Raw genomic sequence first — 25,328 nt, 5'->3', positions numbered from 1 at the left:
ATTTCTCAAATGACTGTGACTTTTATTCTCCTATGAATCCTTTAATTCTTTTATTATTTTTACTTGTCATATTTTGACTTCTATGGCAACCTCCCATTCAGGTTGATGGTAGGTACCATACAGGTAGGGATTATTCTTTTTTTTTCTTTTTTTTCCAAGTTTTTATTTCAATTCTGATAATTTAACACATATGGTAAAAGTGGTTTCAGGTGTAGAATTTAATTCATCATTTGTATGAGCATTGTATATAACATCTGATGCTCATTACAACAAGCGCCCTCCTTAATAGCCATCACCTGCTTAGCCCATCCCCTCATGCACTTCCCTCCATCAACTCTCATTTTGTTCTCTATTATTGAGGCTCTTATGGGGACACCTAGGTGGCTCAGTCAGTTAAGTGGCTGCTTTTGGCTCAGGTCATGATCCCAGGGTCCTGAGATTAAGTCCCACATCAGGCTCCTTGCTCAGTGGGGAGCCTGATTCTCCCTCTCCTTCCCCCTACCCTGCTCATGCTCTCTCTCTCTCTCACTCTCTCTGATAAATAAAATATTTTTTTTATGATTTTATTTATTTATTTGAGAGAGAGAATGAGAGATAGAGAGCACGAGAGGGAAGGGGGTCAGAGGGAGAAGCAGACTCCCTGCTGAACAGGGAGCCCGATGCGGGACTCAATCCCGGGACTCCAGGATCATGACCCGAACCGAAGGCAGTCACTTAACCAACTGAGCCACCCAAGGTGCCCCAATAAAATCTTTTTTTAAAAAAAAGAGTCTCTTATGGTTTGGGCGCCTGGGTGGCTTAGTCGGTTAAAACGTCTGTTTTAGACTTGGGTCATGATCCCAGAGTCCTGGGATTGAGCCCAGCGTTGGGTTCCCTGCTGAGCAGGGAGCCTGCTTCTCCCTCTCCCTTTCTTGCTCCCTCTGCCACTCACTCTGCTTGCTCTCTCTCCCTCAAATAAATAAATAAAATCTTTAAAAAAAGAATCTCTTATGTTTTTTTTCCCTTTTTATTCTTCCTTCCCTTATGTCCATCTGTTTTGTTTCTTAAATTCCACCCATGAGTGAAAGCATATGGTATTTGTTATTCTCTGACTTATTTCACTTAGCATAATACACTCTAGCTCCATTCACAGCATTGCAAATGGTAAGATTTCACTTTTTGAAGGCTGAATTATATTCCATTGTCTGTATACACCACATCTTCTTCATCCATCAGTTGATGGACATTTGGGCTCTTTCCATGGTTTGGCTATTGTTGATAATGTTGCTATAAATATCGGGGTGCATGTGCTCCTTTGAATCTGTATTTTTGTATCTTTTGGTTAAATACCTAGTAGTACAATTGCTGGATCATAAGGTAGTTCTATTTTTAACTTTTTGAGGCACCACCATACTGTTTTTCAGAGTGGCTGCACCAGTTTACTTTCCCACCAATAGTGTAAAAGGGTTCCCCTTTTTCCACATCCTCACTAACAGCTGTTGTTCCTGTGTTGTTAATTTTAGCCATTCTGACAGGTGTGAGGTGGTGTCTCCTCATTGGTTTTGATTTGTATTTCCCTGATAATGAGTGATGTTGGTCACTCAAAAGACACATGTCTTTTCATGTGTCTGTTAGCCATCTGTAAGTGTTCTTTGAAAAACATCTGTTCATGTCTTCCAGGCAGGGATTACTCTTATTCAGTTATGTCCTAATCCTTTGAAGTACTTAGCTTATAATGAATTCTCCATTTTTCACATCTAACTGTAACTGGGCTTAGCAAGATCCGCGAAAAACATTTAACTTGTACCCAAGTCCTTTTACATTACTTTGTTAATGTGAGAAAATGTTATGGTTGAGGCTACTATTTCTACAGTCTGGTTTAGGTCTGTGCTGTCAAGTTTACAATAAACATGAATCTAAACTTCTGAGAGAGGATTCACGGTGAAGAACATTTTAATTAGCATTTACAAAATGTGTAAAAATAGCTAAAGATACCATTATGTTAATTTTAATTACAGCATATATAGACTTTCAACTTTTTTTTTCCATAAGCAGTTTCTTATATAACTTTATAATGTTAAGAGTGTAAAAATGTTTATAATGTTAGGGATACTACTGTATGTGTGTATATAGTAGAAATAAATATATATATATGTAGAAATGTATCTATAGGTGTGTATGTGTATATCTATATATAAAAATGTTGGAAAGGACTATATATATAATACATACATACACACACACACACACACACACACACACCATTGTTGGAAATAAATGTTGGATCTATCATACTGAAGGAAAAATAAATCGCACATAAATACTGTACTAGATAAGGTTGTTTCTGATAGAAGTAGGGTTCACAATTCTGTTCTCCATGTAGACTGGAGTTGAATACTATGTAAGTGGGTGTTTCCTCACTTTTGGAATATAAATTACAAATGAATAAAGGAGGAAGTTAGAATAATAGGTGTGATTATAGGTTAGAGTTGGCAAAATCAATATGAACCATGTTTAGTATAAATAAAGATGCTTATATATAAAATATTTTATATATATGTATACATGAGTAAGTATAAACAAATGTAAAACGTTGTATTGCTGTTTTGCTAGCTGAAATAGTCTAAAAATAGACAAGCAGATAGTCTAAAAATAGCTAGCCAAACAGTCCTCCGAATAACAAGGAGGGACACCTAACATGCGGATCTTGATTTCTAACACTGTTCTCCAATTAAAAAAGAACAAGGACTCTTGGAAAAATGGCTCATTCTAGACTGTAGCAAAAAATGAAGTAGATAAATCAAGTATCTTGTAATGTTAAAAGTGTTCAAAAAAATACTAATGATGATGGGAGTATGTTAAAAGAATATAGAAGTCATTGTTCAAAACTGGAAAAATTGAAGCAACAAAGTAAAGTAGTTTTGGTTTATAACCTAAATTATAAAAATATAGATCTAAGAGTTCATACTAATATAAATAATAAGGAAAGATAAAGACGAACTTCTCAAGCAGACAAATTCCCCATAATTTCTGAAAATACTCTGCTCTAAAAGACGGGGGCATGATTTCCTATTTCTTTTCTTTTTTTTAAATTTTTTTATTGTTATGTTGATCACCATATATTACATCATTAGTTTTTGATGTAGTGTTCCATGATTCATTGTTTGTGCATAACAGCCAGTGCTCCATGCAGAATGTGCCCTGTTTAATACCCATCACCAGGCTAACCCATCCCCCCACCCCCCTACCCTCTGGAGCCCTCAGTTTGTTTTTCAGAGTCCATCGTCTCTCATGGTTCGTCTCCCCCTCCGACTTACTCGCCTTCATTCTTCCCCTCCTGCTATCTTCTTCTTTTTCTTTTTTCTTAACATATGTTGCATTATTTGTTTCAGAAGTACAGATCTGTGATTCAACAGTCTTGCACAATTCACAGCGCTCACCATAGCACATACCCTCCCCAATGCCTATCACCCAGCCACCCCATCCCTCCCACCCCCTACCACTCCAGCAACCCTCAGTTTGTTTCCTGAGATTAAGAATTCCTCATATAGGTGAGGTCATATGATACATGTCTTTCTCTGATTGACTTATTTCGCTGAGCAAAACACCCTCCAGTTCCATCCACGTTGTTGCAAATGGCAAGATCTCATTCCTTTAGATGGCTGCATAATATTCTATTGTGTATATATACCACATCTTCTTTATCCATTCATCTGTCGATGGATATCTTGGCTCTTTCCACAGTTTGGCTATTGTGGACATTGCTACTATAAACATTGGGGTGCACGTACCCCTTTGGATCCCTACATTTGTATCTTTGGGGTAAATACCCAGGAGTGCAATTGCTAGATCGTATGGTAGCTCTATTTTCAACTGTTTGAGGAACCTCCATACTGTTTTCCAGAGTGGTTTCACCAGCTTCCATTCCCCCCAACAGTGTAGGAGGGTTCCCCTTTCTCCACATCCCCGCCAACATCTGTCGTTTCCTGACTTGTTCATTTTAGCCATTCTGACTGGTGTGAGGTGGTATCTCATTGAGGTTTTGATTTGGATTTCCCTGATGCCAAGCGATGTGGAGCACTTTTTCATGTGTCTGTTGGCCATTTGGATGTCTTCTTTGGAAAAATGTCTGTTCATGTCTTCTGCCCATTTCTTGATTGGATCATTTGTTCTTTGGGTGTTGAGTTTAAGAAGTACTTTATAGATTTTGGATACTAGCTCTTTATCTGATATCTCATTTGCAAATATTTTCTCACCTTCTGTCGGTTGTCTTTTGTTTTGTTGACTGTTTCTTTTGCTGTGCAAAAGCTTTTTACCTTGATGATGTCCCAATACTTCATTTTTGCCCTTGCTTCCCTTGCCTTTGGTGATGTTTCCAGGTAGAAGCTGCGCGTCTAAGGTCGAAAAGGTTGCTCCTGTGTTCTCCTTTAGGAATTTGATGGACTCCTGTCTCACATTTAGGTCTCTCAACCATTTGGAGTCTATTTTTGTGTGTGGTGTAAGGAAATGGTCCAGTTGCATTCTTCTGCATGTGGCTGTCCAATTTTCCCAACACAATTTGTTGAAGAGACTGTCTTTTTTCCATTGGCCATCCTTTCCTGCTTTGTGAAAGATTAGTTGGCCATAGAGTTGAGGGTCCATTTCTGGGCTCTCGATTCTGTTCCATTGATCTATGTGTCTGTTTTTGTGCCAGTACCATACTGTGCTGATGATGACAGCTTTGTAATAGAGCTGGAAGTCCGGAATTGTGATGCCGCCAGCTTTGCTTTTCCTTTTCAACATTCCTCTGGCTATTCGGGGTCTTTTCTGGTTCCATACAAATTTTAGGATTATTTGTTCCATTTCTTTAGAAAAAGTGGATGGTATTTTGATGGGGATTGCATTGAATGTGTAGATTGCTCTAGGTAGCATTGACATTTTCACAATGTTTGTTCTTCCAATCCATGACCATGGAACATTTTTCCATTTCTTTGTGTCTTCCTCAATTTCTTTCATGAGTGTTTTATAGTTTTCTGAGTACAGATCCTTTCCCTCTTTGGTTAAATTTATTCCTAGGTATCTTATGGTTTTGGGTGCCATTGTAAATGGGATCAACTCCTTAATTTGTCTCTCTTCTGTCTTGTTGTTGGTGTATAGGAATGCCACTGATTTCTGTGCATTGATTTTATATCCTACCACCTTACTGAATTCCTGTATGAGTTCTAGCAGTTTTGGGGTGGAGTCTTCTGGGTTTTCCACATAAAGTATCATATCTGCAAAGAGTGAGACTTTGACTCCTTACTTGCCGATCTGGATGCCTTTTATTCTTTTGTTGTCTGACTGCTGTGGCTAAGACTTCTAATACTATGTTGAATAGCAGTGGTGATAGTGGACATCCCTGCTGCATTCCTGAGCTTAGGGGGAAAGCTCTCAGCTTTCCCCATTGAGAATGATATTCACTGTAAGTTTTTCAAAGATGGCTTTTATGATATTGAGGTAGGTACCCTCGATCCCTATACTCTGAAGAGTTTTGATCAAGAAAGGATGTTGTACTTTGTCAAATGCTTTTTCTGCATCTATTGAGAGGATCATAGGATTCTTGTTCTTTCTTTTGTTAATGTATTGTATCTTGTTGATTGATTTGTGGATGTTGAACCAACCTCGCAGCCCAGGGATAAATCCCACTTGGTCATGGTGAATAATCCTTTTAATGTACTGTTGGATCCTATTGGCTATTAGTTTGGTGAGAATTTTTGCATCCATGTTCATCAAGGATATTGGTCTGTAATTCTCCTTTTTGATGGGGTCTTTGTCTGGTTTGGGGATCAAGGTAATGGTGGCCTCATAAAATGAGTTTGGAAGTTTTCCTTCCATTTCCATTTTTTGGAACAGTTTCAGGAGAATAGGTATTCATTCTTCTTTAAATGTCTGATAGAATTACCCTGAGAAGCCATCTGGCCCTGGGGTTTTGTTCATTGGGAGATTTTTGATGACTGCTTCAATTTCCTTAGTGGTTATAGGTCTGTTCAGGTTTTCTATTTCTTCCTGGTTCAGTTTTGGTAGTTGACACATCTCTAGGAATCCATCCATTTCTTCCAGATTATCTGATTTGCTGGCATAGAGTTGCTCGTAATATGTTCTTATAATTGTTTGTATTTCTTTGGTGTTGGTTGTGATCTCTCCTCTTTCATTCATGATTTTGTTGATTTGGATCATTTCTCTTTTCTTTTGGATAAGTCTGGCCAGGGGTTTATCAGTCTTGTTAATTCTTTCAGAGAAACAGCTCCTAGTTTCGTTGATCTGTTCTACTGTTCTTTTGGTTTCTATTTCATGGATTCTGCTCTAATCTTTATTATTTCTCTTCTCCTGCTGGGTTGAGGCTTTATTTGCTGTTTTTTTCTCTAGCTCCTTTAGGTGTAGGTTTAGGTTGTGTATTTGAGTCCTTTCTTATTTTTTGAGAAAAGCTTGGATTGCTATATAATTTCCTCTTAGGACTGCCTTTGCTGCCTCCCAAAGATTTTGAACAGTTGTGTTTTCATTTTCATTTTCATTGGTTTCCATGAATTTTTTTAATTCTTCTTTAATTTCCTGGTTGACCCATTCATTCTTTAGTAGGATGCTTTTAGCCTCCATATATTTGAATTCTTTCCGACTTTCCTCTTGTGATTGAGTTCTAGTTTCAAAGCATTGTGGTCCGAAAATATGCAGAGAATGATCCCAGTATTTTGGCACCAGTTAAGACCTGATTTGTGACCTAGGATGTGATCTTCTGGAATCTTCCATGGGCACTAGGGAAGAATGTGTATTCTGTTGCTTTGGGATGGAATGTTCTGAATATATCTGTGAAGTCCATTTGGTCCAGTGTGTTGTTTAACATCTTCATTTCCTTGTTGATCTTTTGCTTAGATGATCTGTCCATTTCAGTCAGGGGGGTGTTAAAGTCCCCCACTATTATTGTATTGTTGTCAATGTGTTTCTTTGCTTTTGTTATTAATTGCCTTATATAATTGGCTGCCCCCATGTTAGGGGCATAAATATTTACAATTTTTAGATCTTTAAGTAGGATATAGTGTCCTTCCTCATCTCTTATTACAGTCTTTGTTTTAAAATCTAATTTGTCTGATATAAGGATTGCCACCCCAGCTTTCTTTTGGTGTCCATTAGCATGGTAAATCATTTTCCACCCCCTCACTTTCAATGTGGGGGTGTCTTTGGGTCTAAAATGAAGTTCTTGCAGACAGCATATCAATGGGTCTTGTTTTTTAATCCAATCTGATAGCGTCTGTCATTTTATTGGGGCATTGAGCCCATTTACATTCAGGGTAACTATTGAAAGTTATGAATTTAGTGCCATTGTATTGCCTGTAAGGTGACTGTTACTGTATATTGTCTGTGTTCCTTTCTGGTCTATGTTACTTTTAGGCTCTCTCTTTTCTTAGAGGACCCCTTTCAAGATTTCTTGGAGGGCTGTTTTATGTTTGCAAATTCCTTTAGTTTTTGATTGTCCTGGAAGCTTTTTATCTCCCCTTCTGTTTTCAATGATAGCCAAGGTGGATATAGTATTCTTGGCTGCACATTTTTCTCATTTAGTGCTCTCAAAATATCATGCCAGTCCTTTCTGGCCTGCCAGGTCTCTGTGGATAGGTCTGTTGCTAATTAATATTTCTACCATTGTAGGTTACATATTTCTTCTCCCGAGCTGCTTTCAGGATTTTCTCTTTGTCTCTGAGACTCATAAGTTTTACTATTAGATGTCAAGCTGTTGACCTACTTTTATTCATTTGAGAATGTTTCTCTGTGCCTCCTGGATTTTGACCTGTTTTCTTCCCCAAAGTGGGGAAGTTCTCTGCTATAATTTGCTCCAGTATACCTTCTGCCCCTCTCTCTCTCTTTCTTCTTCTTTTGTGATCCCAATTATTCTAATTTTCTTTTGTCTTATGGTATCGCTTCTCTCTCGAATCTGCCCTCATGATCCGGTAGTTGTTTACCTCTCTTTTTCTTAGCTTCTTTATTTTCCATCATTTGGTCTTCTATATCACTGATTCTCTCTTCTGCCTCATTTATCCTAGCAGTTAGCGCCCCCATTTTTGATTGCATCTCATTAATAGCCTTTTTGATTTCAACTTGATTAGATTTTAGTTCTTTTTTTTCTCCAGAAAGCGTTTCTCTAATAACTTCCATGCTTTTTTCAAGTCCAGCTAGTATCTTTAAAATCATCATTCTGAGCTCTAGGTCTGACATCGTACTAATGTCCATATTGAGTAGGTCCCTGGCAGTCGGTACTGCCTCTAGTTCTTTTTGTTGAGGTGATTTTTTTCCATCTTGTCATTTTGTCCAGAGGAGAATAGATGAATGAGAGAACAAACTGCCAACAGGGTAACAACGTCCCCAGAAAAATATACTCTAAAATCACAAAAGACCTGAAACTGAGGGAAAAGAAAGGGAAAGAAAAAAAAAGAAAAAGATAAAAAGAAACAAAAACAAAAATAAAAAACAGAATATGATCAAATATGATCAGGCTGGTGCCTAGATCAGTGCCACACACTAGATTTTGGGTGTATTTTGGTCTGTTAGATGAAAGTGCTTCCCAAAATTTTAAAGAAAGAAAAACTTATATATGTACAAAAATAAGGTTTGATATGATGAAGGGATGGAATATGAGTATAAAGATGAAAATTATAAAAAATTTTATAAAAGGAATTGATAAGAAGTTGTTTGAAAAAAGAAAAGAGGATTTAAAAAGAAAAACAGAAAAAAAAAGGGGGAGAGAATGTGATTATTAGTCAGGAGACTAGAACAAAGCCATTCACTAGAGCTTTATGTTATATTTTGATCTGTTAGAAGAAACTGTATCTCAAAATTTTTAAAGAGAGAACAACTTATATATATATATGCCAAAAATAAGGGTGACTACTATGAAGGGATAGAATATGACTCTAAAAATGAAAAATAAGTTTTTTTTTGAAAAAGGGATTGATAAGATGTTGGTTGAAAAAGGGGAAAAGAAAAATTAAAAAGAAAAGACAGTTAAAAAAATTAACTTTGAAAGACTAAAGAATCATGGTAAAAAAGCCATGGATTCTATGTGCAGTATTCCCCTACCTCTGGAGTTCTGCCGTTCTCATTGATTGGTACACTTGGTCTTGGCTGGCTGTTCTTGTGGATCTTCTGGGGGAGGGGCCTGTTGCCATGGTTCCCAAATGTCTTTGCCGGAGGCGGAATTGCCCCGCCCTTGTCGGTCTAGGCTAAGCAATCTGCTTGCGTTTGCTCTTGGGAGCTTTTTTTCCCAGCAAGCTCTTGGTACAGCTTTGGAGGACGAGAGTGAAAATGGCGGCCTCCCAAACTCTGCCCCAGAGGAGCGGAGAACTCGGGGCCCCGCTCCTCAGTGCACCCCCAGAGAAAAGCAGTCAATCACTCATGTCTCCCCAGTCTCTGGCCTCACTCTGTGCTCACCCGGCCTGTGACCGAGCATTTCTATCTCTATCACCCGACCCTGTGTGGAATCTCGAAACCCAGCAGATCTAATACACAATTAGCTATTTAGCTAACAGATGTTACATTATCTCTGTTTTAGTCCAAAAAACGAAGATGTGTTTCAGGAGGTAGTTGAGATGCAATTGACAAAGTCAAGAGTTCATGCTGTTGCAAAAATTGAAACAGGAGACAGGCATATTCCTCCCTCAATGTCCTCCAGATTCTATTTTGAATGACTCTCTTAGCAATGTTTACTTCACTTTTGTAATCTCCCTTCACACTTACTATGAGTATTATGTAATAATACTTAAAGTTTATGTAAAAACCTTAGTAATCTTGTCTGCTAAATCTATTATCTCTATGGCCTGTGAGACTTTTTTTTTTTTTAATGATGATTGAACCGGTCTCCTGACTCTTTACATGTTGTGAATTTTATGCACAAGCCAGTGTGGAAAAGGTAAATTCTTGCATTTTATTTTCACCCAGAACAAATTTCAACTTTATTTTTTACATGAAAATCTGGTGAGAAGCTCATCATTTCATTCCAAGCAGTATTTGTGTAGGGTCAGGGCTGGATTGTAGCTTTCATTGGATATAGTACATCTCTGATTTCTACGGTCTCAAATATAAGACTTCTTGGGTGTTTGTTCCACTTCTCACAGATCTGTGTTTTAGCCACTGTAGTTGCAGGAGATTTCATTCTGCATTTTTTTTTTAATTTTGTTTATTTATTTGACAGAGAGAGTCACAGCGAGAGAGGGAACACAAGCAAGAGGAGTGGGAGAGGGAGAAGCAGACTTCCCGCTGAGGGAAGCCTGATGCGGGGAGCCTGATGCGGGGCTCGATCCCAGGACCCTGGGATCATGACCTGAGCCAAAGGCAGATGCTTAACAACTGAGCCACCCAGGTGCCCCTTCACTCTGCATTTTAAGTCAGCTTTTTAGAACATTCTGCCACTTGGTAACTCATTAAAAACCCTATGGGGAAATTCTTCTGTGCTTCACTAGCAGTAGTGTTATAATTTTTGTTGACTTCTGTAGATATCACAGGCTCCACTGTTTTCCTTTTTTTTTCTTTTAAATCCCTAGTAACCATTTTCTCCTTTTGATAATTTCTTAGTCAATGCCCAGACTCTGAAAATGTACTTAAAAAAGAAAGCAGACCATATTCTCAGCTCATCTTCAGCTGTCCACTCGTTGAAGTTTTAGTTCATGTAGTTTTCTTTGTGTTTACAGCTCTCTGATAGCTTTTAAAATTAGATTTTATCTACATTACCTATTTGCTTTGAGGAGATTGATGATCTGCCATTACCTGTCTTTTGTACCTGGAAGTGGAAGAGGGTAATGCTATTATATCAGTTTCTATACTTCCTCATTGATTGTAGAAGTTACTCTTTAAAAACGTAAAATGATCATACAAGTAGTATATTATAGCTGAAAAGAATGTAGAGAAAGAAATTGAATTGATTGGGTTGAGGGCTGAAATAACAACATCCCCCCTTCTTCATTTGCTCTCTAATTCTATAATGTTGGGTAAATGTGGGTTTTTTTTTTCTTCTTCTTTTTTTTTTTTTTTCCCTATAAGCTGGTAGGTAGTGTCTTCTCACTATCTTTTAGAGCACTGGCAGGAATTTTTAAGTTAGAAAAAAAAAATCAGACTTTGCTTCATCCTATTGAGATAGAAGTTATGTTCATTACCCAGAGAAATATAATTTTTATTGCTAAGTTGTTCATAAAGCGGACTTACCTACTACAACTTCCATATAAAATTGTTACAAGCATCATAGGCCAGTATTTGCAGATAAGAGGACTTAATCCTTTTCTTAAGCCAATTTAAGTTGGTGTGTAAGCAGAGATACAATTATTGATTTCAGGTCTGTGCCAAAATTTGTTGATGCTTGACAGTATTTTAAGAAAAAATGCCATCATTTCCTGGGTAGGGTCTGAGAAACATCGACACAGTTGCTCTATCTAGTTTTTTCTCTTTTATTTATAAAAACAATCTGAAGTAGAGGACATCTTCTTAAATGGTATTCAAGGCAGTTAAAAAACTAATAAAAATCATGGTTCTAATTGTGAGACATGCAGTGTGTACTGAAGCCAACTATGCCTCGAGGAAGAAAAGACTTAAAAATGAGAGGGAAAATAAGAGTGACATTTATCTGAATCAATATAGGAGCATTATATGTAGAGAAACTGTACTATATTTCAGAATACTGTCTTTTTTTTAAGTAGAATTTAAGTGGAAAACAGACTAATTTTTGCTTCTCCTTCAGCCTAAACTAACATAGCTTTCTTATTAGTTTCCAGAATTGGTTGCTCAAATAAATTATTATCCAAAGTGCTTATAGAGTTGCCATATCATAGCCAGTGTTCAATATATGTAGTTATTTTGAGTTGGTTAAGAAAAATAGTATAAAATATTTAATCTGGTATTAAAAGTCATTCTGGTTTCAAACCTAATTTCTTTACTAACTAGATGTAATCCCATCAATAAGGAGACAATCATCCTTGCCTTGGATCTTTTGAGCATGATGATTGCATGTGCATGTGCAGAGACAAGGAGTCAACATTAATTTTTGCTGCTACCTTTCCAGGGTTTTCTCTAATCCAGAAATTTCTAGTCTAAAGGAAAGAGAGAGATAGGAAGCAGAGTGAGTCATCTGTCGGAGAAAGGAAGATAATGGAGTTTCTGTATTAGGGAGGTACAAATGTTTACCCATCTTTTGAGAGATCTAGCTTCATAGCTTCATTCTACATGCCTTCCCGTGAATAGTCTTCTACAAACAAATCCTTAGTTTCTGACTCCTAGGTCCGAGTGTGTGGAGCTGAAGACCAGACCAAAAGGTGAGGGGGTCATTCTATGACATCGGGGAGTAGGTGGTGAAAGAGTTACATTTTAAGTATTGTGCAATATGTACCCTTAGTGTATTCCTTGTTTTTTGAGAACCCATCAATGAATGCTTTGTGAGAGGACATTCCAGCATTTCCTCAAAGACAGAGAGAGAGAAGGATGGGAGGCTGAGGGAGGGGGAAGATGTGTGTGTGTGTGTGTGTGTGTGTGTGTGTGTGTGTGTGTGTGTGTGTGTGTGTGTGTGTTTAGAGCTGGGCTTGACATTCTATGAGCTATGACCAGTCCTAGGTAGATCATATAACCCAGTAACAACAATCCCTTGTTCCTTTCCACTACCTGCCCTCATCTAGGGAAGAACACAAATATTTACCTTCCCATTTATGGAGGGAGGAAAGAAATTGCTAGATTACAGGAGGCTGACACTGGGGTTTAAAGGTGGGCTTTTGCTGGAAATAAAATAGTTAAGAGCAGAAAGCCAGTGATTTGGGCTATTCCCAGGAGGGTTGAGGTTTTCCAGAAAATTCTGCATGATGGAATCAGGGCTATTCTATTTTAAGCTAAACTTGCAAATTAACTTGGCCAAAGAATAAGGAAACAACTTTGATGGTAAAAGTTCAAGACCACTTAAAAGTATAAAAAGATTCCCAGACCATCCTACATGAGGCAAAAGACCATGAAAACCAAGAATTACTAAAAATAAAAATTGGAAACATAGTCAATGAATTGGGAATTTTATTGTCATATGTGATGATTATTCAGCCTAGTAGCTTTTATAATGTTTGCAAATGTGATTTTATTTATTTAATTTAATTTAATTTTTATTTTATTTTACTTTATTTAAATTCAAGTTAGTTAACATATAGTGTATTATTAATTTCAGGGTAGAATTTCATGATTCATCAGTTGCATATAACACCCAGTGCTCATTACATCAAGTGACCTCCTTAATGCCCCTCACTCCTTATCCCATTCCCCACCTATCTCCCCTCCAGCAACCCTGTTTGTTTCCTGTAGTTTAGAGTCTCTTATGGTTTGTCTCCCTCTCTTTTTATCTTAGTTTATTTTTCCTTCCCTTTCCCTATGTTCTTCTGTTTTGTTTCTTAAATTCCACATATGAGTGAAATTATATGATAATTGGCTTTCTCTGACTTATTTTGCTTAGTATAATATATTCTACTTCCATCCACATCATTGCAAATGGCAAGATTTCATTCTTTTTGAGGGCTGAGTAATATTCCATTGTATATACTATGCCATGTCTTCTTTATTCATTCATCTGTCAATGGACATCTGGGCTCTTTTCATTGTTTGGCTATTGTGGATATTGCTGCTATAAACATTAGGGTGTATGTGCCCCTTCAAATCACCATTTTTGTATCCTTTGGATAAATACCTAGTAGTGCAATAATCGCTAGGTCGTAGGGTCATTCTGTTTTCAATTTTTTGAGGAACCTCCATACTGTTTTCCAGACTGGCTGCACCACCTTGCATTCCCACCAACAGTGTAGGAGGGTTACAGTTTCTTCACATTTTCGCCAACATCTGTTGTTTCCTGACTTGTTAATTTTATCTATTCTGACAGGTGTGAGGTGGTATGTCATTGTGGTTTGCTGCAGCAACTTCTTGCTAGATATGTCTCCAGAGGCAAGGGAAACAAAAGCAAAAATGAACTATTCGGACTTCATCAGGATAAAAAGCTTTTGCACATCAAAGGAAACCATGAGCAAAACTAAAAGGCAACCTATAGAATGGGAGAAGATATTTGCAAATAACATGTCAGATAAAGGGCTAGTATCCAAAATCTAAAGAACTCATAAACTCAATAAGATAAAGATCTCATCAAACTCAACACCCAAAAACCAAAAAAATCCAGTCAAGAAATGGGCAGAAGACATGAACAGACATTTCTCCAAAGAAGACATACAAATCCTAACAGACACATGAAGAATCTCAACATCACTCGTTATCAGGGAAATACAAATCAAAACCACAGTTTGCAAATATAATTTAATTGTCAGAAACCTTCCCAGAGAGGTACACATTAGTAGGTTGTGCTTATCTGTGTATTTTTAATAAGAACATTTAAAAATCTACCCATTATGAATTATCTTGTTATGCAGATATAGATTGCATTAAGGCAAATTGTGATAAAGCATTTAATATCAATGTTTATATCATGAGAACATACTCAGGATTTCCCCTACCATTCAGCCTTCATTACAGGGGATATGATTTATAGTGGTTCTCAACACTGGGTTAGTCAAATAAATGAAGCAAAAAAAAAAAAATAAATCCTTCCTTTCAGGTACTCAAGACTTGGCTTTAACTTCCTACCTAACCGATTATGATTTTCATGTCTTAACTACTATAATTAATCCTGTAATTTGAACTTGAAGCTTACTAAACGAGTTGAATAACTTTCTCTATGCTTTATATAACTCAAAGTTTCTGACTTTAAAGGGAAGCTTTAAAAATAAGTATATAGTTGTCATTAGACTAAGAAGAAAAGGACTCGGAAACTACATTGTTAAAACTGTAAAATATCACTCCTGCATTAAACCTCTTTCATCTAGTTCCTCTCTTGAAAGATCTTGCAAAGATTTACAGGAATATATCTTTGACTAATAAGTAACACCACCTAAGAGTTGACTCAGATAATTTTTACCACCTTTGCCAATCCCTGGTTGCTTTTAAGTATAATGGGGCTTATTGGGATTACAATTTAGAGAGTGATTGGCAAAGAACTCTGGGATAATGCAGTAAATACAGAACTGATAGTTACTAAGTGTTTGAGTACTCTAGTATATCAACCCACTCTATGACGACGTCTATTCCCTAATAACTCTACCCCCCAAACTCCCCCTCTATATTATATAAATGTAAAATATTATATAAAATATATATTAATATAACTATATTTATATGTGATACTTACATATCTTATTCGGGCTGTGAATACAACTTATTTGAAGGCCACTTGACAAAATGAAAACCAAAGATAGTAGGTAAATTCTAGCTCATCTTCTTTGTTGTATATGCAGCTTTGGCAATTTGCTTATAACCCAACTCTGAATATTTTCCTTTTTAAAGAGGGATAATGTCTATCCAGACTGTATTACTGAGAGTCACATACCCTCAAATGAGTAAAATTCTGATGATAATGTAAATTCCTGTACATATGAATAGTAGGTATAGCATTTCTTCTCTTCTACTGACTCCAAGACTGAGGACCTACTTAGTAGTGCTATAGTTTCACACTTAGATTTCTTTTTTCATTAAATAAACTTCCCAACATCTTTTAAGTTGCAAGTATCACACAGGCACTGAAACTGCCATCTTTAAAATTGAAAATTTTTTGCTAGGAAGGCCTACTGATTTCAGTAGCATTAGAGATGCACATGTATGGAAATGATGTTACCTATCATTACTCTCAACAATTCTGGGTGGTGATCTTGCTGCCTCCTTCTCTTCTCTGTTCTGTTCCTTTATAGGTGGACCTACTATAGTTGTGTCAAGTGATATAAACGGTTGCATTGTAACTCCCCTGTTCTGAGGCCTTGGTTGGTCTGTTAGGAACTATTGATAGTTATGAGAACATGTGTGGAATCTTTTAGTCTGGAAGTGTATATATGATACCTTTCATGAGGAAGACTGTTAGGCTGTTTGCTTCTATCCCACTCAGTCATAATATGCTATGCCCTGGTTCAGTTTTATATCCAATAGTCAGTGCACTAATGCATCAGTATATGTGTGTGTATTTAGTATATCCTTCTAGAAGTTCCAAAGTGCCATGAATCAAAAGCTCATTAATCCTTTCAAAGTCCATAATAGGCAGGTGACACTCATAAGTATCTCTTAGTATAGATTTTTCACATTTTTATGCCAGAGTTAATTTAAACTTTTTTCACTGTAAATGAATTTATTAGAAATGGCCACCATAGGGACACCTGGGTGGCTCAGTCATTAAGCATCTGCCTTCGGCTCAGGTCATGGTCCCGGGGTCCCAGCATCGAGGCCCGGGTCGGGCTTCCTGCTCAGCGGGAAGCCTCCTTCTCCCTCTCCCACTCCCTCTGCTTGTGTTCCCTCTCTTGCTGTGTCTCTCACTGTCAAATAAATAAATAAAATCTTAAAAAAAAAAATGGTCACCAAAGAGAATCCTCTCCAATCATTTCCTTGACTCTTAATATTATTATATTAGTGCTATTATGAGAAAGCATTACTGATTATTTTCCATGTACCCCCTTCCTTGAGTTGGCCTGCATCAACCCAGTCTTTCCTTAAACTGAGCACCCAATTGGGCCAGTTTGTTTTACTATATTAGCTCCTCTATTTGAATGACCTCATCTAATTTTTCAGCTATCTGGAGGTGTTATAATTCCCATTACATGGAAGAATGAGCTGATGCTTAGAAAGGTTCAGTGACTTACTTAGCCAAAGAGATAAAGAGCAGAACAATGGCAGGAACTTCAATTGATCTATAACAAAACTGAGAGAATGTCTTGCTTTTTAGGCTTTAATGTAGGATGGAGAAAAGCAGATTTTGAAGAATTTATATTTTATATTGAGCTCTGGTAGATTCCATTGGATTGTAGGAGCAGAACATATCTGGTTCAGAAATTCCATTTCTCTGTAGAAAATAAAGTATTTTAATATGTTCCTGTCATGTTAAAATACCCCTCCTTAGACAAAACCCCCAGTGGGTGCCTAAAACTGAGGACAGTACTGAACCCTATATGTACTTTATTTTTCCTATACATGTATACCTATGATAAAGTTTAATTTATAAGTTAGGCACAGTAAGGGATTAACAATAAAATAGAAAAATTATAGCAACATACTATAAGTTATGTGAATGTGGTCTCTCAAGATAGCTTCTTGTTTTGAACTCTTTTTTCTTGTGATGAATTGAGACAATAAAATGTCTATGTGATGAAATGTGAGGTGAATGATATAGGCATTGTGACTTAGCATTAGGCTACTCCTGAGGATCATCTGCTTCCATACCATGGTTGACACTAGGGTAACTGAAACAGCAGAAAGTGAAGCTGCAGGTAAGGGTTTGGGGTGTGGAGGGGGGGTAGATAGAGGCTACTGTACTTCCCTTACCTAAAGTGATGATTTAGAAATTCTTTCACCTACCCATCTCTTCCTTTATAGTGACGGAATCTGCACCCAGTGATTCATTGAACATAAGGTTGTTCAGCAGACCATATTAGAGATCTTCTATGTTTCCGGTTAGAATTTTTTTCTGAGTTAACAGTAAAAATTGATGCTGTTGAGAGGTTGGAAATGAATACTTCACTTGATGCTTTTGGATAAAGTATTTTAGCCTGATTTTTTTTTTTTTTTTTTAATGAAAAGGTAGGGAATCGTTTTCTTAGCAAATTGGTTTTTTTTTTTCTTTTTCTATGCTCTGGCACTTTTCATAAATGAAGTAGAATGTGTCAAAGAAAGCAGGACACATAAGACTTTGTGGCAGAGAGACCTAGTTTTGAATTTTAGATTTTATGTTCACTAGCTGTGCAGGGCTCAGCAAATCATTTTACTTCTTTGTGCTTTGATTTCATAATTTGAAACGTGGATTATGCCTGTATGACTTAAATATTGAAGATGATGTAAAATACATTAACATATAGTAGGTACTTAATTTACATTTGTTTTTATAAGAATAAAGAGTTTTCTAATGGGAGACAAGAGCCTTAGAGTCTAGTTCTGGCTCTATTTACAAATTAGTCATGTAATCATAGCATGTCAGTCTCCCCTGGCCTCCATTTCATCCCCTGTATTATTAACATGAATAGGGTGGAAATTATCTGAAGTGCCTTCTAAGTGTGAAACATTGTACCAGTTTTTCAGGCTCCAGGTATTGAGCATCTATGACATATAAGTAAGGTATACTAGATAATGCAGGCTGCAGAGGTAATGTAGACCTATGCCTTTAGTGTAACAGTAATGATACATAATATTTCACATATAATGTTTCCTTTATACATTTGGGGAACAATGCTTCCTCGTTGTTAATAGCATACCTATTCATAGGAATTCCTAAAATTTAAAATTCAAGGTGGCTTTTATTTAAAATAAAGTGAAAAACTAACTTTTCACATAGAAAAACCACCCATGAACTTGTCCTTCTTGTGATAGATTTACATGCAGTAATACGTTAGAAATATGTTTATTGACTTGGAATAAGTACCCACTACTATCAAGCTAAAAAAAATAAAAGTAAAAAATAGTAACTCATTCTCAGATTGCACTGTCCATCAATGTATTCCAGGGACCTAAAGAACATCTGACATAGAGTAAGATCAATAACTATATGACATATGTAGATATATAGGGAGGTAGATATAAATATGCTGCCAAGTAGCAGTATCTTATGTTTTTGTACTTCTAGAGGTGCCAGTAGAAGGAGCTAATAGGCCTTTGTTTAGGAACTACTTTGTTGATGAGAAGAGAGAGAGATTTGGAAGTAATTGTACCAATCTTACTTCATTTTCTGGCTATTATGTGGACTTCAACTCCAAACAAAGCTTATCTTAAGCATTCTCTTTTTATGTCTATGTGTATGTATGTGTGCATGTATGTGTACATATGTGTAATCTATAGATTATGCAAAAATTCAAGATAAAATATAAACATATTTTAAAATATTATTGATTCATTTATAGTAGAACTTGGTTATTTAGGCTGTGACAGGAGTTCTCCAAATACCCAATATATTTCTGCTTTTAAAGAAAGGGAACATGAGTGTTTTTATCATCTTTGTGATTAAGTAGTCCAATTAAAGTATGGTGGAGTACATTATGCCAAGATTGTTAGTGACCACTTTCATGTTGTTCTTTGCTCAACTCGGGTTATATATGCCAATAATAGTAGCTATACAAACTAAGTCAATTGACATTAAGCCAAAATCTTAATCTTTACAGATCTTTATTTTTTTAGATTTTATTTATTTATTTATTTGACCAGAGAGAGACACAGTGAGAGAGGGAATACAAGCAGGGGGAGTGGGAGAGAGAGAAGCAGGCTTCCCGCCCAGCAGGGAGCCCGATGTGGGGCTCAATCTCAGGACCCTGGGATCATGACCTGAGCCGAAGGCAGACGCTTAATGACTGAGCCACCCAGGAGCACCTTCACAGATCTTTATATAAAATACATTATTTTTTAAAGAGTTTGTTTGTTTATTTATTTATTGAGAGAGACAGACAGAAAGACAGACAATGTGGAGCCTGAGGTGGGACTCGATCATGACCGTGAGCTCATGACCTTAGTGGAAATCAAGAGTCAGACGCTTAACGGACTGAGCCACCTGGGCACCCTGTAAAAAAGACACATTATTATAATTCATTTGTTAAAGTAATTTGAGGGAAAATAAAAAATTATAAGTTGAAGTTGCTCATGGAGAAACACTGACTCTCTGAGTTAAATATCACAGGCAGCTTGATGAGTATTACGTCTGAGCTCAATGGGTCAGGGAATGTGAGGTCACATAGAATCAGCTCTGACTTTCTTCAACATGTTGATGAAACCAGAAGAGCACTGTTATAAAACAAACAACAACAACCAAAAAAAAAACAAAAAAAAACCCTAAACTAAAAAAAAATAAAACCCAGTGTTCTACATTTTCTCCTCATAATCACCCCCCTTTGAAAAGCATCTGAAAGGAAAGAAATATTTCTTATTGTCAAATCACTCTTTTCATTCCTCTCTACACTGGATAGATTAGACATAAATATCCGTTTAAGCGAGGCTATTTCTAACACGTATAATTTTATGGACCAGTATATAAAAGTATAGGCTCATGAATCAGACCCTCTGGGTTGAAGTCCTGGCTCTTTTAATAATAATCTGATTCTGGACAAATCCTTAGTATTTCTAAACTTCATTTCTCTGGGCTAGAAAATGGGGTAAAAATAGTATCTGCATGGAGGGTAGTTATGAGGATTAAATGAGACATCCAAATAAAGCATTTAAAACAATGTCTAGGATATAGTAAGAAGTCAATAAAAGTTAGCACTTTTGGTTATTAACCCACTTTAAAATTCTGTTAGTGATACCCAGTGTACAATAGCTACGTAGTGGAACATAGCTTATTCCTGGGAGACAGTAAATAAGTATATACTTAAAATTTGGGGAGTTTAAACTGCAGTAGGTACTTAAAGCATTCATTAGTCCCTGTGCCTCAGATGTAGGAAAACTTATTGTCAATGAAACTTAGATGGTTAAATGCTTTCCATGAGAGGTAGTACACAGTGCACTTACCTTCTACTGAAACCCAGTCTTGCTGCCATGATACTGTTTGGGAAGGACTGAGTTACTGGGTTGAGTCGATGGCAATTTCTTTCATTCATTGATTAAAAATTTCCTTGGTGGGAAGCAAAATATGTAATTCATTGTGCCATCATCCTTAGTAAACCAAAAATAATGCATTTTTAAAATCTCCTGATGGGTCTCATTAAATCAAATTATTTTAAGATTTCTTCACCTAAAACCGAGAACCACATTTGCCCTTATCTGTAAGGAAATTTGATGTTCACTTAGCATGGTGGCTTCTGCCCTAGAGGCCCCAGATGTCTTGAGACCATAAAAAGCTGATCACGAGAACCCAAACATATCTATGATAGTCCAAATGCTCAATGGTTATTTTACATTTAATTTGGTTGGCTATCCCATTTTCATACTTTCAGATGGAAATGGTCATCTTCCAGTGTGACTCCCAGACTTCATTGGTATGGTTGGTTTTGGGCAAATTAAGAAGGAGCAAAAGACTTTAGGCAACATAACTTTTTATTAACATTTCCTCATCTATGTAACTATGACTTTCAACTCCTTATTTGGAGTGTATCTGACCATATTAACTTGACACAACAAGCTTTGGGTAATAGAAGCATGAGTAGGAGAATCAGGACTTGGGGGAGTGGTGAGGAAGGAAAGGATGCATGAAGTTCCCTCCAGATTTACTTTGATTGTCATAAAGATAGAGATCTTGGACTACAGAGGGTGTATGTGTATGCATATGCATGCACACAATTTTAGCTGTACCTTCTCATGTAATTCTGTTCTCTGCTAATACATGGTTCCTCTGGAGACTTCATCAATAGAGACTATAGAATAATCCTGTCCAATAGAATTTTCTGCAGTGATGGAAATATACTTCTCTGTTCTGCATAGTAGCTTCTAGCCAATGTGGCTATCAATCATTTGAAATATGGTTAGTGCAATAGAGGAATGACATTTGTAGTTTTACTTAACTTTAATGTAGATTTAAGTATTAATCGTATGTAGTCAGTGATTAACATATGGAATAGTGCAGGTATATACTATTACTACCACCAATTGTTTGACTTCATCTGACAGCAATGCATAAGATTCAGGTGATCTTGAAAGTCCTTAGTTGACTGATTCTCAAGCCTGATGCACTGGTCTTTTCCTGAGGGAAAAGTGAAAAAGGCCAGCTATGTCGTGAGTGAAGCTACCCTCAAACGTGATATCTCTTCTATGGCATCTGTATATTCCCCACCCTCCTGTGGTGGGTGAGAATGTCCCCACAGGCTTTTCAGTTCTTGCATCATTACCTTTGAAACCCCAGAACAGAGTGTCTAGTAGCTGGATTCCCAGAAATGCCTGTCTGATCAAGTAGCCATTTTATCTGAATCAGTCTGTTAGGCTGGATCCTTCGTGAGAGGTGAAAGAGAAAGATTTTAGAGTCAAAGTCCTTTAGGAATCACAAAGCTCAGTGTTTTCCAATGTCGGTACATGTAATGTCACAGTACATGAGATGATTTTAGGTGGTACAGTAATATACTTGAAGGTACTATTTTAATTTCATTAGTTAATCTTATTTTAATGTGTACTCTTAACATTCACATAGTATCTCTTTATCTGTGGGGGTTTTTTTGGTCTTTTGTGATGCTATCCATATCTACTCAGTTATATTGTCTGGGAAATAACCAAATAATTATTTAAAACAATGTCTAGGATATAGTAAGAAGTCAATAAAAGTTAGCACTTTTGGTTATTAACCCACTTTAAAATTCTGTTAGTGATAACAGAGTTTATCTGTTATCACTATGGGAAAGAAGAAATCCCTTTTAAAAGTGTTTTTAAAAATTTGAAAAATGTATTCTATCATGAAGGTATTTGCTCCACTTACTTTTCAGCAGGCTAAAATCATTTTATCACTCAATCAGAGTGGGAAGATAATTCACTTATTTCCTACCTGTGCACCTAGAAAACAAACTTGGGTCCGTCTAATGGAGTCAGGGTTGAAAGAATGAGGTGGAGGTTTGGCTGGCACCTGGAAATGCCAGAAACATGTGGACACAGATTTGCAATTCAGGCTCATTTGCTCCCAGTTCCCATGACAAACTAGCTCAATTCTTTTCTTTTCTTCTTCTTCTTTTTTTTTTTTAGTAGGCCCTTCAATTATTTTTTTGAGTACTTGATTTAATTTAGACATATACTGATGGAAATATAAAGAAATATGTCATCACTCTTTCTTTCGAGCTCACCATCTGGTTGGAGAGATAAGTTGGCTGAGACTAAGAAGAGTTGAATTAATTAAATTTAATTACATTTCTTGGGCCAGTCTTTGAGACTCTGTCCCTAGATGAGATAGACCTCATTGACTCAGTTGCTCAATACAAGAAAGTGTGAGTTTGCTATAAGTCCCAACCATCTTGTTGAAATACCACAGATGTGTTTTTGTTCCTACAAATGACTTTGACGTAAATGTTTATTCCCAGGCAGGAATTGTTTCATGTTAAGTGAATCAGGCTTATAGGAAACCTTTTAAAAGCTTGTATTTCAGTCTCAATTGTCAGTCTGCTTTTTGTTCCTGTTACAGTCCTATGACCTTGTGAAGCGAGGGATTCATTTATTTAAGTTTCATTAAATAAATGAAAGAACAAGTATAGATGCTGCTTCTTAATTGTTTCATTTTCTCTCACATCTTTATCACAGTCATCTTCTATGATAAGACCATGGAAAAGAATCTAGGATTAAAAATTGGTCTTGATATGAAAGCCAGTGAGAAAGAGGGGGGCAAGAACAGGTGTATAACCAAGGAGTGAAAACAGAAAGTGTGACTGATTGTGAGTGCTTTGACAGATGACTTAGCACCGTGACTTTTAACATTAAGTTAGTACTGTGGCTAATAGAGAATCTAATTAAGAGCTGAGTCTAACCAATTATGTGGAAACTGTAGTTTAACCATTGAATAGATGGTCGGACTTCTATTACTAATAGTAACAGCTTCAACTAAAAATATTAGGGTCAGTTATGTACTTGTATGAACTTTTGTTCACATATAAATCACGTGAAAATAACAAAATAGGGTATGTGGGTACAGATATTGTAATGATGACATGGTATGCAGTGTCTTCAGGCTCTCTGCCCCATTAATCCCTTCCCTCCATGAAATCAGGAATTGGTGTACAGCTCTAGTCCACTTTGCCCAAAACAGAGTTATGTTTTACTTTAACTGAAGCTACCTACTGGTGAAGGTAGATTTTACTTTAATTGAAGCTACCAGTGCCTACTGGATGGTTTTAGGGACAGAATCTTCCAGGAAACAAATTATCCATTGAAGATAGAGTGTGTATTAGAAGCTGGCTCAGTTCATTTCTACCACACTGGGCTACCAGTGCAGTTTATGCTTAATTTCATTCTTTCTTTCTTCAATAAATGCTCATTTTGACTTAAAAACAACATTTTGTTGTTGTTCAAAGAGTTGGCATACCTAATGTGACCTGATTACGTATTTTGGGGACCCCCTACCTCCCCATCTCCCAAGCCTACAGAAGGCAAGCTGAAGGTAAAAACTTCAGAGCTCACTTTGCTTTCTTAAGCAGAGCATTACTATTATAAAACAAGTTTGTAGGAATCAGTAAAATTATATGAAGGGCAGTAAAGCAGCTTATTAGTGTAGAGTCAGGCTTATCCAGTTTATGAGGTCTCTGTAATTAGTTATTAAAGGGTAAGACATTCACAGAAACTGTAAAAGCATTCTGTTAAGGTCAAGGTGGTTACGATTCAAGTTTAAACAGCTTTAGCCTTTGTCTTGATACTAGAAATCTCTACTCTATGATGAAGGATGGGATGAGAGACTGTTGGTTGTACAGTATCTAGACCAGATTGCAAAAGCCCCTGTGTTCTTTCAAACCCAGTTTTCTAATTATAGACTTAACTTTCTGAGGTATCTTCCCACACACCCTCATAATGATATGTGCTACTCGGGTTCTGATGTGTTCTAGATTGAATGGGACCATCCTGAACCAGAACTCAAGAGATCTGGCCCAGGGTCTTGTCTGCTGCTTACCAGCCCTATGACCTGGAATCAGCCACTTGCCTTCTGTGACTTCCTGTCTTCCCACCTGCAAACAATGAGTATACTACCACCCACTTCCTCAAGAGGTTACAAGGATGCCATCAACTATGAAAGCAGTGGGCACAGGGGATTTCTGGTCCACACCAGGAACACTGTACTTACAGGTTGAAGCTTCATGTATTTTTTTTCTTTCCAAAAGAGTACTCTCAGAGAATACCTCCAAGTAAGGAAGTCTTATGTTTGCCAGCAGGGCAAATCTATTATTCTCAGCCCATTTCTGAACTGTATGTTTAAACCAGTACTTTAGAAGGGTTTGGACTTGGTGTCTGGCCTATTGTTTTTATACTGAGGACGAAGCTTTGAGCCACATTGAGGAGAATAGGGTTTTATCCTGACTTGGCTCCATGTTAGCAGTGTGACTTTGAGCAAATCAGATGATATTTTGAAATAACCGTATAACCTCCAGTGTGGTATGGTTGTACTCTTAGTGAGACCACTTGAGTTGAATCCTACTTTTGTGTTGCGCTATGTATACTTGGAAAGAACGTAAGCTAGGGATGCCTGTTTCCTTCTCTGCAAAGTAAACATAATAATCATATCTTCCTAATAGGGTTGTTTTGAGGCAAACATGCATTGGTAAAATACTTAGAAATATGGTACATATGGTAATAAAAAATCTTATTTGGTATGATTTCCTTTTTCTCAAATTGTC

This window comes from Eumetopias jubatus, unplaced genomic scaffold (assembly GCF_037043125.1).
Source record: "Eumetopias jubatus isolate StellerSeaLion01/CBP00866 unplaced genomic scaffold, mEumJub1_p1.0 scaffold_17, whole genome shotgun sequence".
Taxonomy (NCBI): Eukaryota; Metazoa; Chordata; class Mammalia; order Carnivora; family Otariidae; genus Eumetopias; species Eumetopias jubatus.
Note: the sequence above shows the minus strand (reverse complement) of the source record.